Here is a 15,960-nt window from a genome sequence, read left to right on the forward strand (position 1 = left end):
GATTAAGTAAATAGTGGAACTAGAATAATTAAGAAAGGTCAAACACTTGGATCAACTTAAAAAGTGATTATTGCTTTCCATGTGCCCCAAACTATATTTAGTCTTAGAACAAGAGACGTTCTCATCCTGATGCCCCGCAGCTGCTAGACCCAAGGTACAGAGGGCAGTAGCCAACGACCAGCAGGCCCCAAGTGCCATGTGCAGACTCTAAGAGCAACTGCCTTTGAGAGAGGAAATGGTTGAGAGTGGGCTTTCTGAGGTAGAGAATTACTAGCTGGGAAAGGAGGAAAATTAACACAGAATCGGAATTGATGCCCCTACATGACAGAGTTGGTGAAACTTCCCTTCTCAGAGAACTTGAGGCTCCTCAGAAATGTATTTTTCATTTTGGACGGAACATTCAGGATAAACATGATCTGTTCGAGTTCCTGGTTCTCTCATCAGGACTATTTCCTAGGCTTCAGTGGCACAAGAAAATGGTTTTGAAAGTCCAGGGTAAGTCCTGACAAAAGCAAAGCACGGTATCTATGAAAAACTAACCACTCAGAAGAAAACAACAGATAAAAGCCCAGGCCGACCTGACCCTGCAGGATAGGTAAGTTTGGTCCGGCAACAGGGGTAGAGGGGAAGTGCCCACTCCTGCTAGAAGAGCTAGAGAAGACCCCTTCCCGAGAGACCACCAGGAGAGGAGAGCAGTAGGTGCTGATGATGGAGAATACTTTAATCAGCAGAGAAGGTCAAAATGACAAAGTTCCAGGATCAGAGTAAACCTATGGGATTAAAAAATAAAAAATAAAAAATAAGATTTTTTTGAAAGGACTTTTTTTTTTTAAAGGAATTTAAACAAAAGTCCTTTTTAAGAGACAGTTGGCTGTTTAAACCAAAAGTACAACTCACTGAGAGAATCGCCGCATTATTTATTGGGGTAGAAAGGACCTGGAATGTAGAAAGACCCATTCTGCAGAGGAAAAAATAGAATCACTAACAGGCCTCATGCCTTGCACAGCCAATGGCTAGAATCCGTGCTTCATGAGACCATTTTAAAGCTGTACTCATAATGGAACGGAAGGTGTCATTTCTCTATAATTTTATATATGTCATTAATTTGTTGCAAAGCCTAGTAGCAGTGGGAGCAGAAACTGGGACCAAAGAGTGAGCACCCTGTTTGACAAGCTGGACCAGCCACCTCTTCTTCAGATGCAGGGGGAGCCCTGGCGTGCTGACTCCTCCCTTCTTCTTTTCCCCTTTCCTCCCTCCCTCCCTCTTCCTTCCCCTCTCTCCTTCCCTGGTGGTGCCCTCTCCCGATGCCCACTTCATCCCTTTTCCTTTCTTACATGCCTGTCTTCTAGAGTTTCTTCTCTCCTGCCAATTACTTCCCTTCATCTGAATCTCCTCTTTGGTCCCTTTGTCCCCGCTCTCTGCTCCTCCTCCCCTTCCCTGGCCCCTGTTCAGCTCCATCTAGACTGCAGGCAGAGCTGGACTAACACGCTCACTCGCTAGCTCAGCCACCCTCCAGAGAACTCACTCTTCGGTGGCCACCTACCTGACCCCGTGGTCCTTTCTCCACTTATTCAGCTATTGCTCTGAAGTCTGAGGAGGACAGAGCGGGGCTGCCGCAGAATCAGGCCAGAGGAGAAACCAAACCATGTGGCCACACTGTCCCCCAGTACTGCTGCTCTGAGAGCTTTTGGAGTCCTCAACAGGGTTAGGATTTAGGGGCTTCTTCAGAACCGGGAGTGAAAACAGCCATAGGTCAAAAGAAAAGCTATGAACCCCACACAAAAATAATAATCACAAATGAAATCTAAGTTAACTCTGAAGTCCCAAAGTCAAAGAATTGCCTTGAATCTGTCACTAGAAAGCACCCAAGGCCTCACTCTCTGGGTTCTGGGTGCCCTGGGAATGGCTGGAGTCTCTGACCCCCTTCCCTCTTCATTCACTCCCAAAGAACGTCCTCTGAGGTGGTCTTCAAACTTCCTCTGAGAAACTGTCTCTGGGAACTATAGGCCCTCGGCTGCTGGGACGAATGAGGGTGATGTCAGGACCTGATGGGCAGCTTTACCAGGAGACTGTGGCTTCTGGATGCAGTCCTCAGGTCCCATGGTCTGGGTGAGATCTAGGTCTTTGAGTGGAGGCGGACAGATGAGATTTCAGATTTTGAGTTGATTCTGGGATGATTAGTTCTTTGGAGGGCATTGGGTGAAGGTATTTTGCACACGGGAAGGACACGAATTTGGGGAGCCAGTGAGTGGACTGTTAAGAGCTGACCTTGCATTACCCCCAGAAACCTTGCTGCTATCCTTATCTCTGGTACCACAGAACGTGACCTTATTTGGAACTAGAGTCCTTACACATGCAATCACATTACAGTGAGGTCGTTAGAGTGGGCCCTAATCTCCAGTAACTGACCTCCTTATGTAAAGGGAAAATCTGGACAGAGAGATGCCCCTACTGTCAGTGGTGGGCAGTGCATGAACTTCTAGAACCCTGACAGTAGTGGAAAACAGACTCAGGCTGGGCACTAGGTAAATGGGAGCTCTAGTGGAATTTCAGATGAAGATGCTGTGGACCTCGGCTTCCCAGGTCATAGTGACGTTAGGATTTCAAATTCAAGTCAGAGATGAAAGAAACATCTGGACTCGGTCCTCAGGTACACGCAGTATTCTGAACTGAGGCTAGAACCAGAGACCATTCTAATGAAAGGCCTCCACAGGTGGGCTCTCACAGGTGGGCTCCGACTCAGTTTCCTGTATATTCATTCATGAAATCGCTCTGCGGGTCAACACGCAGAACAAAACCATTTAATAAAAGTGACAATGAGGAGAGGAAAGGGACGCCAGAAGGCATGTGAATGTGGAGAGAGGAAGAGCCAGGGTGGAAAAACCGAGAATCCCTCCCTGCGCTCCTTGCTGCCAGGGAGGTCTGAGGGACTAGTTTCCACCTGGGATCCCAAGTCCAGAACAAAAGTGGCGGGGCCACGCCACGGAATGAGAGAAGGGGGTCCTCCGGCACCCGCGCGTGGTGGTGCCAAACGATGGGGGCTATTGCGCTCGCTGGCGGGGGTGCACCTAGCACGGCTCCGTCCACGGCCGGACCCCGTGGGGTCCCGGGTGCGGCGTGTCGGCCGGGGTGGTCCCGCTGCCCCGGGTGTCGCGGGAGACTGGGTCCCGACACCCCCGCGAGCTCGCGGCCCGCGCTCTCTGCTCCAGATGAGGGCGAGGCACGGTGTCACTTTACCTGCTCACAGAGGGTCGTCCGGAGAGGCCATGGGGCGGGGCGGGGCAGCGGGCCGCGGGAGCGGGAAAGCGCGGGCTCAGGGGCTGGGCTGGAGCGCGGGATTGCAGGGGCGGCGAGAAAGGGGGTCCTGAGTCCTTACTGGGCCACAGCACAGCACGGTGGCGCTGCGCGCCCCTCCTCTGCCAGCCCCTCCACCTCCTCTCAGACTCTCCCCTGGGACCTCGGGACCTCTGAGAGCTCACTTCCCGCTTCCGCAATTAGCAAAGCCCCTTCTCCCGGCCGCCCCCGCCCCCCTCCCCCTCCGCCCTGAGGCGCAAGCCCGGGGCACGGGCGCCGGCGAAGCCCCGGGGGACTGCTAGCGTGGCCAGCGCCAGCGCTGGGAAGCCTCCTAGCTGGGCCCCCCGAGCGGGTGTCCGAGTGCTGCCTGGCTGCGAAAAAGATCATCAGCCCTAAACCCGGCTGCACTCTCGGGTACCTTCGCTGGCTTCCTGATTGTGCCCAAAGCCGGGAACCAGCTTCCCCAGCACAGGCCTGGGCTGAGATGCCTGCCCGCGATCTGTTTGAGCAGTCTCCTAGTCTCCAGGGAGAGTCCGCCATTGCATGATGGCACGCGCAAATCACTTCGACCTGGATGTTTGGGTTTTTTGTTTGTTTTTTGGTTATTGGTTATTACATGACCTCCATGGTAGGTGCTCCACAAAGGGAGTGAAAAGAGGACGCCTGATACATACACATATGGCCATTCTAGAAAAAGAGCTTGGGGTTCTCGCGGAAGCGTGGCATTGGTCCTTGCACTATGTTTTAATAGAAATGGGATTATGCACCAACTTACTTAAATGAGCATAGTTTGAAATCGTTTACTAAGAATAAATATTTAAAACAGTTATATTTTAACGAAATCTATCATCAATCATAAATCTATTACACGAAGGTTACAGGCAATTTAAATGCAATAGCACTCTCTTCAGGGTTTTAAATAATCCGTGTCTGTCTTGGCACATGAGATTGCAAAGATAGGAAATGGTTTGTAAAAGATCATATAACAGCTTTTACTATACGGTATCAGCAATTTATCCTAAAGGAGCTGCCACCAGCTAAAAACTCAGCTTTGAAAAATGCAGAAAAGCAGGAAACGTTTACATCCCTCTTGGTGACCAGAGGCGTGCTTTGTGCCCCTCATCATGTCTTTCATGGTTCTGAGGCCCTTGGCGCTCAGTAGTTTAGTGTCTTATTCTCTGGAATAGGCCATTGAAGAAATACCAGGCCCAGAGAAGAAGGTCCTGCTGGGTGTCTGAAGAAAGTACAACCTTTTAGATGAAGCTTTCTGGGGAATTTGTTAGTGGTTTGGTCTGCTTCTGATAGGAAGGGAAATTTTAGTTTTAAAGATTTTATTTATTTATTTGATAGAGATCACAAGTAGGAAGAGAGGCAGGCAGAGAGAGAGGAAGAAACAGGCTCCCTGCTGAGGAGTGAGCCTGATGTGGGGCTCGATCCCAGGACCCTGGAATCATGACCTGAGCCAAAGGCAGAGGCTTTAACTCACTCTGCCACCCAGGTGCCCAAGGGAAATTTTTTAAAAGGTTTTATTTATTTATTTGACAGACAGAGATCACAAGTAGGCAGAGAGCAGGCAGAGAGAGAAGTGGAAGCAGGATCCCTGCTGAGCAGGGAGCCAGACATGGGGCTCAATCCCAGGACCCTAGGATCATGACCTGAGCCGAACGCAAAGGCCCAGTGAGCCAAACTCACTGAGCTACTCGGGTGCACCAGGAAGGGAAATTTTTTTAAGAGTATTTTCTCTTTGCATCTATTTAGAGGTTTGGTTTGTGGTTCTTTCTGACTTCTCATGAAGATGGAATTTCTTGTGAGTTTGGTTGTCAGGAACCGCATATCAAATCGAGTTATCTTGTTAGCAATAAATAAATAAATAAATAAATAAATACTCAAGTGTTGGTATAAAGCTATTATGCTTTTCAAAATCCTGAACTATAATTCATATATCGTGGTCATTCTTTATCATATCAAACAGGAGAGAGGTGGCAGAAACTTACTTTCAGGTTAATTTTTTTACAAGGAAGATTGACTTATGAACCTACTTTGTTATTCCCTTTCATTCAATTTCCCTGTACCTTCTTTTCTATGAATTGTAATGGTAAACCATCATTATTTTTATTGTTGGCCCGTGAGAATTAGATATCAATGCCCAAGTGAAAGCAGAAGGCAGGTTTATTAAAGCAACAGCACACTATCTAAGGGAGAGCAGGTCGTATTCCATGAGGTGGAGCTGGCCCTTACTTTGTTTTGGGATTGGATATTTCTTGGTCTTTTTGAAGTGGGAGGACCTTCAACATGCAGTGGATTGATCTCTAATGGAGGCTGCTTCCAATCATTTGGAGGACTCCTACCACATGTTGGGAAAAGGAGTTGTTGTCATTTTTATTTTATTTTTTTCAGGGTTCCAAAATTCACTGTTTATGCACCACACCCAGTACTCCATGCAATATGTGCCCTCCATAACTCCCATTAACAGGCTTACCCAACCGTCTGCCCCTTCCCCTCAAAACTCTCAGTTTGTTTCTCAGAGTCTCTCATCGTTTGTCTCCCCCTCCAATTTCCCCCCACTCACTTCTCTTCTTGATCACCCAGTGTCTTCTGTGTTATTGTTTATGCTCCACAATTAGTGAAATCATATGAAAATTGACAATCTCTGCTTGAATTATTTCACTCAGGATTATCTCCTCCAGTCCCGTCCATGTTGATACAAAAGTTGGGTATCCTTCCTTTCAGAAGGAAGCATAATACTCCATTGTAAAAATGGATCATATCTTCTTTATCCGTTCATCCATTGAAGGTCATCTTGGTTCTTTCCAAAGTTTAATGACTGTGGCCATTGCTGCTATAAACATTAGGGTACAGATGTCCCTTCTTTTCACTGCATCTGTATCTTAGGGGTAAATACTCAGTAGTGCAATTGCAGGGTCATAGGGTAGCTCTAATTTTAATTTCTTAAGGAGTCTCCACACTGTATCCCAAAGTAGCTGCACCAACTGGCATTCTCACCAATAGTGTAAGAGGGTTCCCCATTCTCCACATCCTCTCCAACACTTGCTGTTTATTGCCTTCTTAATTTTGGCCCTTCTAACTGTGTAAGGTGGTATCCCAATGTGCTTTTGATTTGAATCTCCCTGATGGCTAATGATGATGAACATTTAGTCATGCATCTGTTTGCCATTTGTATGTCTTCTTTGGAGAAGTGTCTGTTCATGTCTTCTGCCCATTTTTTGACATGATTATCTATTTTGTGTGTGTTGAGTTTGAGGATTTCTTTATAGATCTTGGATATCAGCCCTTTATCTGTAATGTCCTTTGTGAAAATCTTCTCCCATTCAGTGGGTTGTCTCTTCATTTTGTTGACTGTTTCCTTTGCTGTGCAGAAACTTTTGATCTTGATGAAGTCCCAAAAGTTCATTTTTGCTTTTGTTTCCTTTGTCTTTGGGGACATGTCTTGAAAGAATTTGCTGTGGCCAGTGTCCAAGAGGTTACTGCCTATGTTCTCCTCTAGGATTTTGATAGATTCCTGCCTCACGTTGAGGTCTTTTGTCCATTTCGAATTTGTCTTTATGTATGGTATAAGAGAATGGTTGAGTGTCATTCTTCCATACATAGCTGTCCAATTTTTCCAACACCATTGATTGAAGAGGCTGTCTTTTTTCCACTGTGTTATTTTCTCTGCTTTGTCAAAGATTTTTTGACCATAGAGTTGATGGTCCATATCTGGGCACTCTACTCTAATCCACTGGTCTACATGTCTTTTTAAACCACTGAGCCACCCAGGTGCCCCTTTTAAGCTATTATTTAAAAGTAGAGTCATTCTTTTTTTTAAGATTTTATTCATTATATATTTGACACAGAGAGATCACAAGTGGACGGAGGACAGGCAGAGGTTTAGGGTTAGATAACGATGGCTCAGGGTTAGCGTAAGGCTTAGGGTAGGGGTCAGGGTTAGGGTTAGGTTCATGGTTAGGTTTAGGGTCAGGCTCACAGTAGGGTCAGTGTTAGCGTTACGCTCAGAGTCAGGGTCAGGGTCAGTGTTAGGGTGACGGTTAGGTTTAGGGTCAGGTTCAGGGTCATGGTCATATTTAGGGTCAGGTTCAAGTTTTGGATTGCGGGCAAGTTTCATGTCAGGGTCAGGGTTAGGTTTGGGACAGGTTTAGTGTCAGGGTTAGGGTTAGGTTAGCTTTACGTTTAGGTTCTGTTTTATGAGTAGGTTCAGGATCAGGGTTAGCTTTAGGGTTACGATTCTGTTCAGAATCATGGATTGGGTCAGAGTTAGGTTTACAGACAGGGTTAGGGTCAGTGTTAAGGTCAAGGCCAGGGTCAGGTTTAAGGTTAAGGTCTGACATAGGCAAAGTTCAGAGTTAGGGTTATGATCAGGGTCAGGGAGAGGGTCAGGTTTATTGTTAAAGTGGGGTTAGGGTTAGTGTTTGAGGTAGGTTGAGGGTTAGGGTTAGACCGGGTTAGGATCAGTGTCAGGGATAATGTTAGGGGTTAGTTTTAGGGTTATGTTCAGCGTAAGGTTTCAGGTGAGGGCCCGTGTTAGTGTCAGGGTCAGGGTTACGGTTAAGGTTAGAGTTAGTGTCAGGCTCCCATTCAGTGTCAGGGTTAGTGTTAGGGTCAGGGTAAGGCTTATGGTCTTTGGCTGGGTCAGGGTCAGGGTGAAGACTAGGGCCAGTGACAGCTTTACGGTCAAGATCAGATATTGGTTTAAAGTCCACATTTGGATCAGGGACAGGGTTATGTAGTGGTAAGTGTTAGAATCATGTTTAGGTTTAGGGTCAGGGCCAGAGTCAGTTTTAGGGTCAGGGTCTGGTATAGGCAAAGTTCAGGGGTAGGGTTATGATCATAGTCAGGTAGGGGTCAGGGTTATTGTTAAAGTGTAAAGTTAGTGTTAGGGTTAGCGTTAGGTTGACTGTTAGGGTTAGAACTTGTTAGGGTCAGGGTCCGTGGTAGGATTAGGGGTTAGTGTTAGGGTTAGTTTCAGCGATAGGATTTGGTGTACGGCCCGTGTTAGTGTCAGGGTCTGGGTTACATTTAGGGTTAGAGTTAGGGTCAGGCTCACAGTCAGGGTCAGGTTTGTGTTCAGGTCAGGGTCGGGGTCACTGTTAGGGTCAGGGTTAGGTTGATGGACATGGTCTGGGTCAGGGTCAGGGTGAAGTTTCGCGCCAGTGTCTTTTAAGGGTCTGGTTCAGGTATTGGTTTAAAGTCCACATTCGGGTCAGGGACAGGGTTATGTAATGGTCAGTGTTAGTGTCATGCTTAGGATTAGGGTCAGGGTCAGGGTCAGGGTCACGTTAAGGTCAGGGCCAGGGTCAGGTTTAGGGTCAGGCTTTGGTGTAGGGGCAATGTTCGGTTCAGTGTCAAAGTTAGGTTTTGGCGGAAGGGTTTGGGATTGGAGTTAGGGTTAGAGTTAGAAGTAGGGTTATGGTTAGGGTTAAGGATAGCTTAAGGTCAGGGTTAGTGTTTGGTTTAGGGTAGGGATTAGTGTCAGGGTCAGGGTCAGCGTTGGGTTTAGGTTCAGGTTCCGTAGAGGGTCATGGTTAGAGTTACCTTTAGGTTTAGGATTAGCGTCAGGATCACAGTCACGGTCAGTACTAGGGTTGAGTCAGGGTTAGGTCAGCATCAGGGTTTGGATTAGGGTCAGGGTCATGGTCATGGTTAGGTATGAGTCATGGTTATGGTAATGTCAGACGTAGGTTTAGGTTCAGGATCCACAAAAGGGTCAGTGTCAGGCTTAGGTTTAGGTTTAGGGTTCAGGTCAGGATCATAGTCAATTTCAGTGTCAGGGTCATGGTCAGGGCTTGGGTTAGGGTTTGGGCCAGGCTCACAGTCAGGGTCATTGTCAGGGTTAGTGGTTACTCTTGGTGTTAGCCCCGCTCCTGGGTCATGGACCCATCCCTTCAGGGTCTCACAATAAACCATGGGCAGAAGGGTGTAGACCCTATACCGATCCCACTTAACCAGCCTTAAACTGGGGTGTGAACATGACTTGCCCACCAGACATCTAACCCCTCAAGACTGATCCTGCTTGGGGCATCTCCACCCACGATGGCATGGCCAGGTCCTCTTTACACACAGACACACAGACACCCAGAGGCACACACACGCACACACACACACACACTCACAGAGAGAGAGACGGGAAGGAGACCTAGGGCTACACTGGTTGATCAGAAGGTGTGGACTCTCAGACTCGGAGCCCCCTTGTGTCCCCTTTGAATTTATTAGCCAAAGGGCCTGAGGCGTTGGGGAAACCTGATATGACCTGCCAGGGATTGGACGTGTCTGGCGGGCGAGCTCTCTTCCCCCTGCATCCTCTTGGCTTCAGTAGAGCAGAAGAACATGTCGCTTCCTTTAGGATGTGCCTAGAAATGAGCTGGGAACAGCCATTTTCTCTGTTATGGGGTGCCTGGATACGTGGGTTCCAATTCCGTTGGTCTCTGTCATCAAGGAAGTGAGGTCACCACTGCCTGCGGGTTCCTTACCGAACTTCCTGCTTCAACAGAGCTCCCTGAGCCGCCGGTCCCCATGCTGCTCAAGGCTCACACTCCACTCAATGCAGTTCCCATCCAGTTACCCTCATACAGCCTCCCCACGCCCTGGGAGGGCAGGGTGCAGCTGTTGTCCCCTCTGGAGGGAACAGAGCAGGGTTTAGACCAGGTTAGTGTTAGGGATAGGGTTGAGAAAGATTTAGGGTCAGGGTTAGAGTTAGACATCTTTAGGGTTAGAACTTGTTAGGGTCAGGGTCCGTGGTAGGTCCCTGACCTTTACCTGACCCTGACTCTGAACCTAATCCTAACCTTGACACTAACTCTGACAACTAAATAATCCTGTCCCTGACCCAAATGTGGACTTTAAACCAATACCTGATCCTGACCGTAAACCTGACACTGGCCCTAGACATCACCCTGACCCAGACCCAGGCAAAGACCAGAAACCTAAGCCTGACCCTAACAGTGACCCTGACTCTGAACCTAACACTAACCCTGACATGAATGTGAGCCCGACCCTATCTCTAACCCTAAACGTAACCCTGACCCTGACACTACACGGGCCCTGCCCCGAAACCTAACGCTGAACCTAACCCTAAAACTAACCCCTAACATTATCCCTGACACTGACCCAAACCAGGTCTAACCCTAACCCGCAAGCTACCTCTAACCCTACCCTAACCCCACTTTAACAATTATCCTGACCCTCTCCCTGACCCTGATCATAACCCTAACTCTGAACTTCGCCTATGTCAGAACTTAAACTGAAACCTGACCCTGGCCTTGACCTTAACTCTGACCCTAACCCTGACTGTAAACCTATCTCTGACCCAATCCGTGATCATGAACAGAATCTTAACCGTAAAGCTAACCCTGATCCTGAACCTACTCATGAAACAGAACCTAAACATAAAGCTGACCTTACCATAACCATGAACCTAACCCTGACCCTGACCCTAACCCTGACACTAAACCTGTCCCAAACCTAAACCTGACCCTGACATGAACCCTGCCCCCACACCAAAACTTGAACCTGACTCTAAATCTGACCATGACACTGGACCTGACCCTAAACCTAACCGTCATCCTAACACTGAACCTGTCCCTGACTGTGACCGTAACGCTAACCGTGACCCTACTGTGAGCCTGACCCTAAACCTAACCATGAACCTAACCCTAACCCTGACCCCTACCCTAAGCTTTACGCTAACCCTGACCTCAACGACATCTAACCCTAAACCTGAAACTACGTCTTTCTTAACCCTAACCCTAACACTAACCTAGTCTAAACCCAGCTCTGTTCCTTCCAGCGGGGACAACAGCTGCACCTAGGCCTCCCAGGAGCTGGGAGGAGGCTGTATGGGGGTCACTGGATGGGCTCTGCATTGAGTGGAGTGTGAGCCTTGAGCAGCGTGGGGACCGGCGGCTCAGGGAGCTCTGGTGCAGCAGGAAGTTCGGTAAGGAGCCCCCAGGCAGTGGTGCCCTCACTTCCCTGACGACAGAGCCCAAGGGAATTGGAACCCACGTATCCAGGCACCCCATTACAGAGAAACCCCCCATGCCCAGTCCATTTCTAGGTACTTCTTAAAGGAAGCGACATGTTCTTCTGCTTTACTGAAGCTGAGAGGATGCAGGGAGAAGAGAGCTCGCCCGCCAGACACGTCCCCTCCCTGGCAGGTCATATTGGGTTTCCCCAACGCCTCAGGCCCTTTGGCTAATAAAATCAAAAGGGGACACCAGGGGGCTCAGAGTCAGAGAGTCCCACACCTTCTGATCTATGGGTGTAGCCCTAGGTCTCCTCCCTGTCTCTGCTCTATGTGTGTGTGTGTTTTTGTGTGTGTGCCACTGGGTTTCTGTGTCTGTGTGTAAAGAGGACCTGGCTATGCCATCGTGGGTGGAGATGACCCAAGCAGGATCAGGCTGATGAGGGTTTAGATATCTGGTGGGCAAGTCCTGTTCACACCCCAGTTTAAGGTTGGTTAAGTTGGATCGGGTGTAGGGTATACACCCTTCTGCCCAGGGTTTATCTTGAGACCCTGAAGGGATGGGTCCATGCCTCAGAAGAGGGGCTAACCCTAACAGAAACCACTAACTCTGACCCTGACACTGACTGTGAGCCTGCACTAAAACATAACCCAAGCCCTGACCCTGACCTTGAACCTGACCCTGAATGTGATCCTGACCTGAACCCTAAACCTAAACCTAAACCTAAACCTGACACTGACCCTGATGTGGACCCTGAAACTAAACCTAATTCTGACATAACCGTAACCATGACTCAAACCTAACCAGGACCCGGACCCAAACCCTAGTCCTAACCATGACGCTGACCTAACCCGGACCCTAACCCTACGCCTGACCGTGACTGTGAGCCTGACGCTAAAGGTAACTCTAACCATGACCCTCTACGGACCCTGAATCTAAACCTAATGCTGACCCTGACCCTAACACTAACCCCTACCCTAAACCAAACCCTAACTCTGACCTTACGCTGTCTTACCCACCCTAACCATAACCCTACTTCTAAATCTAACCCCAACCCCATCCCAACCCCTACCGCCAAAACCTAAGTGTGACACTGAACCGAATATTGACCCTATACCAAGGCCTGACCCTCAACCTGACCGTGGCCCTGACGTTCATCTGACCGTGACCCTAATCCAAACCATGACACTAACACTGACCACTACATAAACCTGTCCCTGAACCGAATGTGGATTTTAAACCAAGCTGAACCTGACCCTCAACCTGAAACTGGTGCTAAATTTCACCCTGAGCCTGACCCAGACCATGACCATAAACCTAACCTTGACCCTAACAGTGAACCCAACCCTGACCTGAAAACTAAACCTGACCCTGACTGTGAGCCTGACCTTAACTCGAACCATAAATGTAACCCTGACCCTGACGCTGACACTGGACCTCCTCGAGTCCTATCGCTGATCCTAACACTAACACTAACCCCTAAACCTACCACGGACATTGACCCTAACAAGTTTTAACCCTAACAGTCAACCTAACGCTAACCCTAACACTAACCCAAACTTAAACAAATACCATGACCCTATACCTGATAATGATCATAACCCTAACCCTGAACTTTGCCTATACCAGACCCTGACCCTAAACCTGACCCTCGCCCTGACCCTAAACCTAACCATGACTCTTACAATGACCACAACATAACCCTGTCCCTGACCCGAATGTGGACTTTAAACCAATAATTGATTCTATCGTAAACCTGACACTGGCCCTAGACTTCACCCTGACCCCGACCCAGGCAAAGACCATAAACTTAACTCTGACCCAAACAAGGACCCTGACCCTGAACCTAACACTAACCCTGACACTGAATGTGAGCCTGACCCAAACTCTAACCCTAAACGTAACCCTGACCATGACACTAACATGGGCCCTGACCCGAAACCTAACGCTGAACCTAACCCTAAAAAAACCCCTAACATTATCCCTGACACTGACCCTAACCCAGTCTAACCCTAACCCTCAACCTACCTCTAAGCCTAACTCTAACCCCACTTTAACAATTATCCTGACCCTCTCCCTGAACCTGATCATAACCCTAACTCTGAACATTGCCTATGTCAGAACTTAACCTTAAAACTGACCCTGGCCCTGACCTTAACACTGACCCTAACCCTGACTGTAAACCTAACTCTGACCCAATCCGTGAGCCTGAACAGATTAGTAACCCTAAAGCTAACCCTGATCCTGAACTACTCATAAAACAGAAACTAAACATAAAGCTGACCTTACCATAACCATGAACCTAACCCTGACCCTGACCCTAACCCTGACACTAAACCTGTCCCAAAACTAACCCTGACCTGACATGACCTTGCCCCCAACCAAAACTTAAACCTGTCCCTAAAACTGACCATGACCCTGAACCTGACCCTAAAACTAACCGTGAGCCTAACACTGACCCTGACCCTGACTCTGACCTTAACGCTAACCCTGAACCTACTGTAAGCCAGACCCTAAACCTAACCATGGACCTAACCCTAACCCTGAACCCTACCCTAAGCCTTATGCTAACCCTGACCCCAAAGACGTCTAACCCTAACCCTGACCCTACGTCTTTCTTAACCCTAACCCTAACACTAACCTGTTCTAAAGCCAGCTCTGTTCCCTCCAGCGGGGAAAACAGCTGCACGCAGGCCTCCCAGGGGCTGGGGGGAGGCTGTATGGAGGTCACAGGATGGGCACTGCATTGAGTGCAGTGTGAGCCTTGAGCAGCATGGGGACCGGCGGCTCAGGGAGCTCTGGTGGAGCAGGAAGTTCGGTAAGGAGACCCCAGGCAGTGGTGACCTCACTTCCTTGACGAAGGGCCCAACGGAATTGGAATGCACGTATCCAGGCATCCCATGACAGAGAAACGCCCTCCCCAGCTCTATCTAGGCACATCCTAAAGGAAGCGACATGTTCTTCTGCTGTACTGAAGCCGAGAGGAAGCAGGGAGAAGAGAGCTCGCCCGCCAGACACGTCCCCACCCTGGCAGGTCATATCGGGTTTCCCCAACGCCTCAGGCCCTTTGGCTAATAAAATTAAAAGGTGACACCAGGGGGTTCATAGTCAGAAAGTCCCACACCTGTTATCCACTTGAGTAGCCCAAGGTCTCCTCCCTGTCTGTGTGTGTGTGTGTGTGTGTGTGTGCGTGTGCCTCTGGGTGTCTGTGTGTCTGTGTGTAAAGAGGACCTGGCCATGCCATCGAGGGTGGAGATGCCCCAAGCAGGATCAGGCTGACGAGGGGGTAGATGTCTGGTGGGCAAGTCATGTTCACACACCAGTTTAAGGCTGGTTAAGTGGGATCGGGTGTAGCGTCTACACCCTTCTGCCCAGGGTTTATCCTGAGACCCTGAAGCGATGGGTCCATGACCCAGGATCGGGGCTAACCCTAACAGTAACCACTAACCCTGACCCTGACCCTGACTGACTGTGAGCCTGCCCCAAACACTAACCCAAGCCCTGACCCTGACCCTGACCCTGACCCTGACTGTGATCCTGACCTGAAACCTAAACCTAAACCTAATCCTGACACTGACCCTGATGTGGACCCTGAACCTAAACCTAACTCTGACATTACCATAACCATGACTCAAACCTAACCAGGACCCTGACCCTGACCCTAATCCTAACCCTGACGCTGACCTAACCCGGACCCTAACCGTACCCCTGACCGTGACAGTGTGCTTGACCCTAACCCTAAACCTAATGGTAACTCTAACCATGACCCTAATAAGGACCATGAACCTACACCTCATGCTGACCCTGACCCTAACACTAACCACTACCCTAAACCAAACCCTAACTCTGACCTTATGCTGTCTAACCCTAACCCTAACCATAACCCTACATCTAACTCTAACCCAAACCCCAATCCCAAACCCTACCGCCAAAACCTAACTGTGACACTGAACCGAACATTGACCCTATACCAAAGCCTGACCCTCAACCGGACCCTGGCCCTGACCTTTACCTGACCCTGACTCTGAACCTAATCCTAACCTTGACACTAACTCTGACAACTAAATAATTCTGTCCCTGATCCGAATGTGGACTTTAAACCAATACCTGATCCTGACCGTAAACCTGACACTGGCCCTAGACATCACCCTGACCCAGACCCAGGCAAAGACCAGAAACCTAAGCCTGACCCTAACAGTGACCCTGACTCTGAACCTAACACTAACCCTGACATGAATGTGAGCCCGACCCTATCTCTAACCCTAAACGTAACCCTGACCCTGACACTACACGGGCCCTGCCCCGAAACCTAACGCTGAACCTAACCCTAAAACTAACCCCTAACATTATCCCTGACACTGACCCCACCCCGGTCTATCCCTAACCCGCAACCTACCTCTAACTCTAAACCTAACCCCACTTTAACAATAATCCTGACCCTCTCCCTGACCCTCAACATAACCCTAACTCTGAGCTTTGCCTATGTCAGAACTTAACCTTAAACCTGACCGTGGCCTTGACCTTAATACTGACCCTAACCCTGACTGTAAACCTATATCTGACCCAATCCGTGATCCTGAACAGAATCAAAACTGTAAAGCTAACCCTGATCCTGAACCTACTCATGAAACAGAACCTAAACATAAAGCTGACCTTACCCTAATCATGAACCTAACCCTAACCCTGACAC

The sequence above is a fragment of the Mustela lutreola genome, chromosome 15 (genome assembly GCF_030435805.1).
Source record: "Mustela lutreola isolate mMusLut2 chromosome 15, mMusLut2.pri, whole genome shotgun sequence".
Taxonomy (NCBI): domain Eukaryota; kingdom Metazoa; phylum Chordata; class Mammalia; order Carnivora; family Mustelidae; genus Mustela; species Mustela lutreola.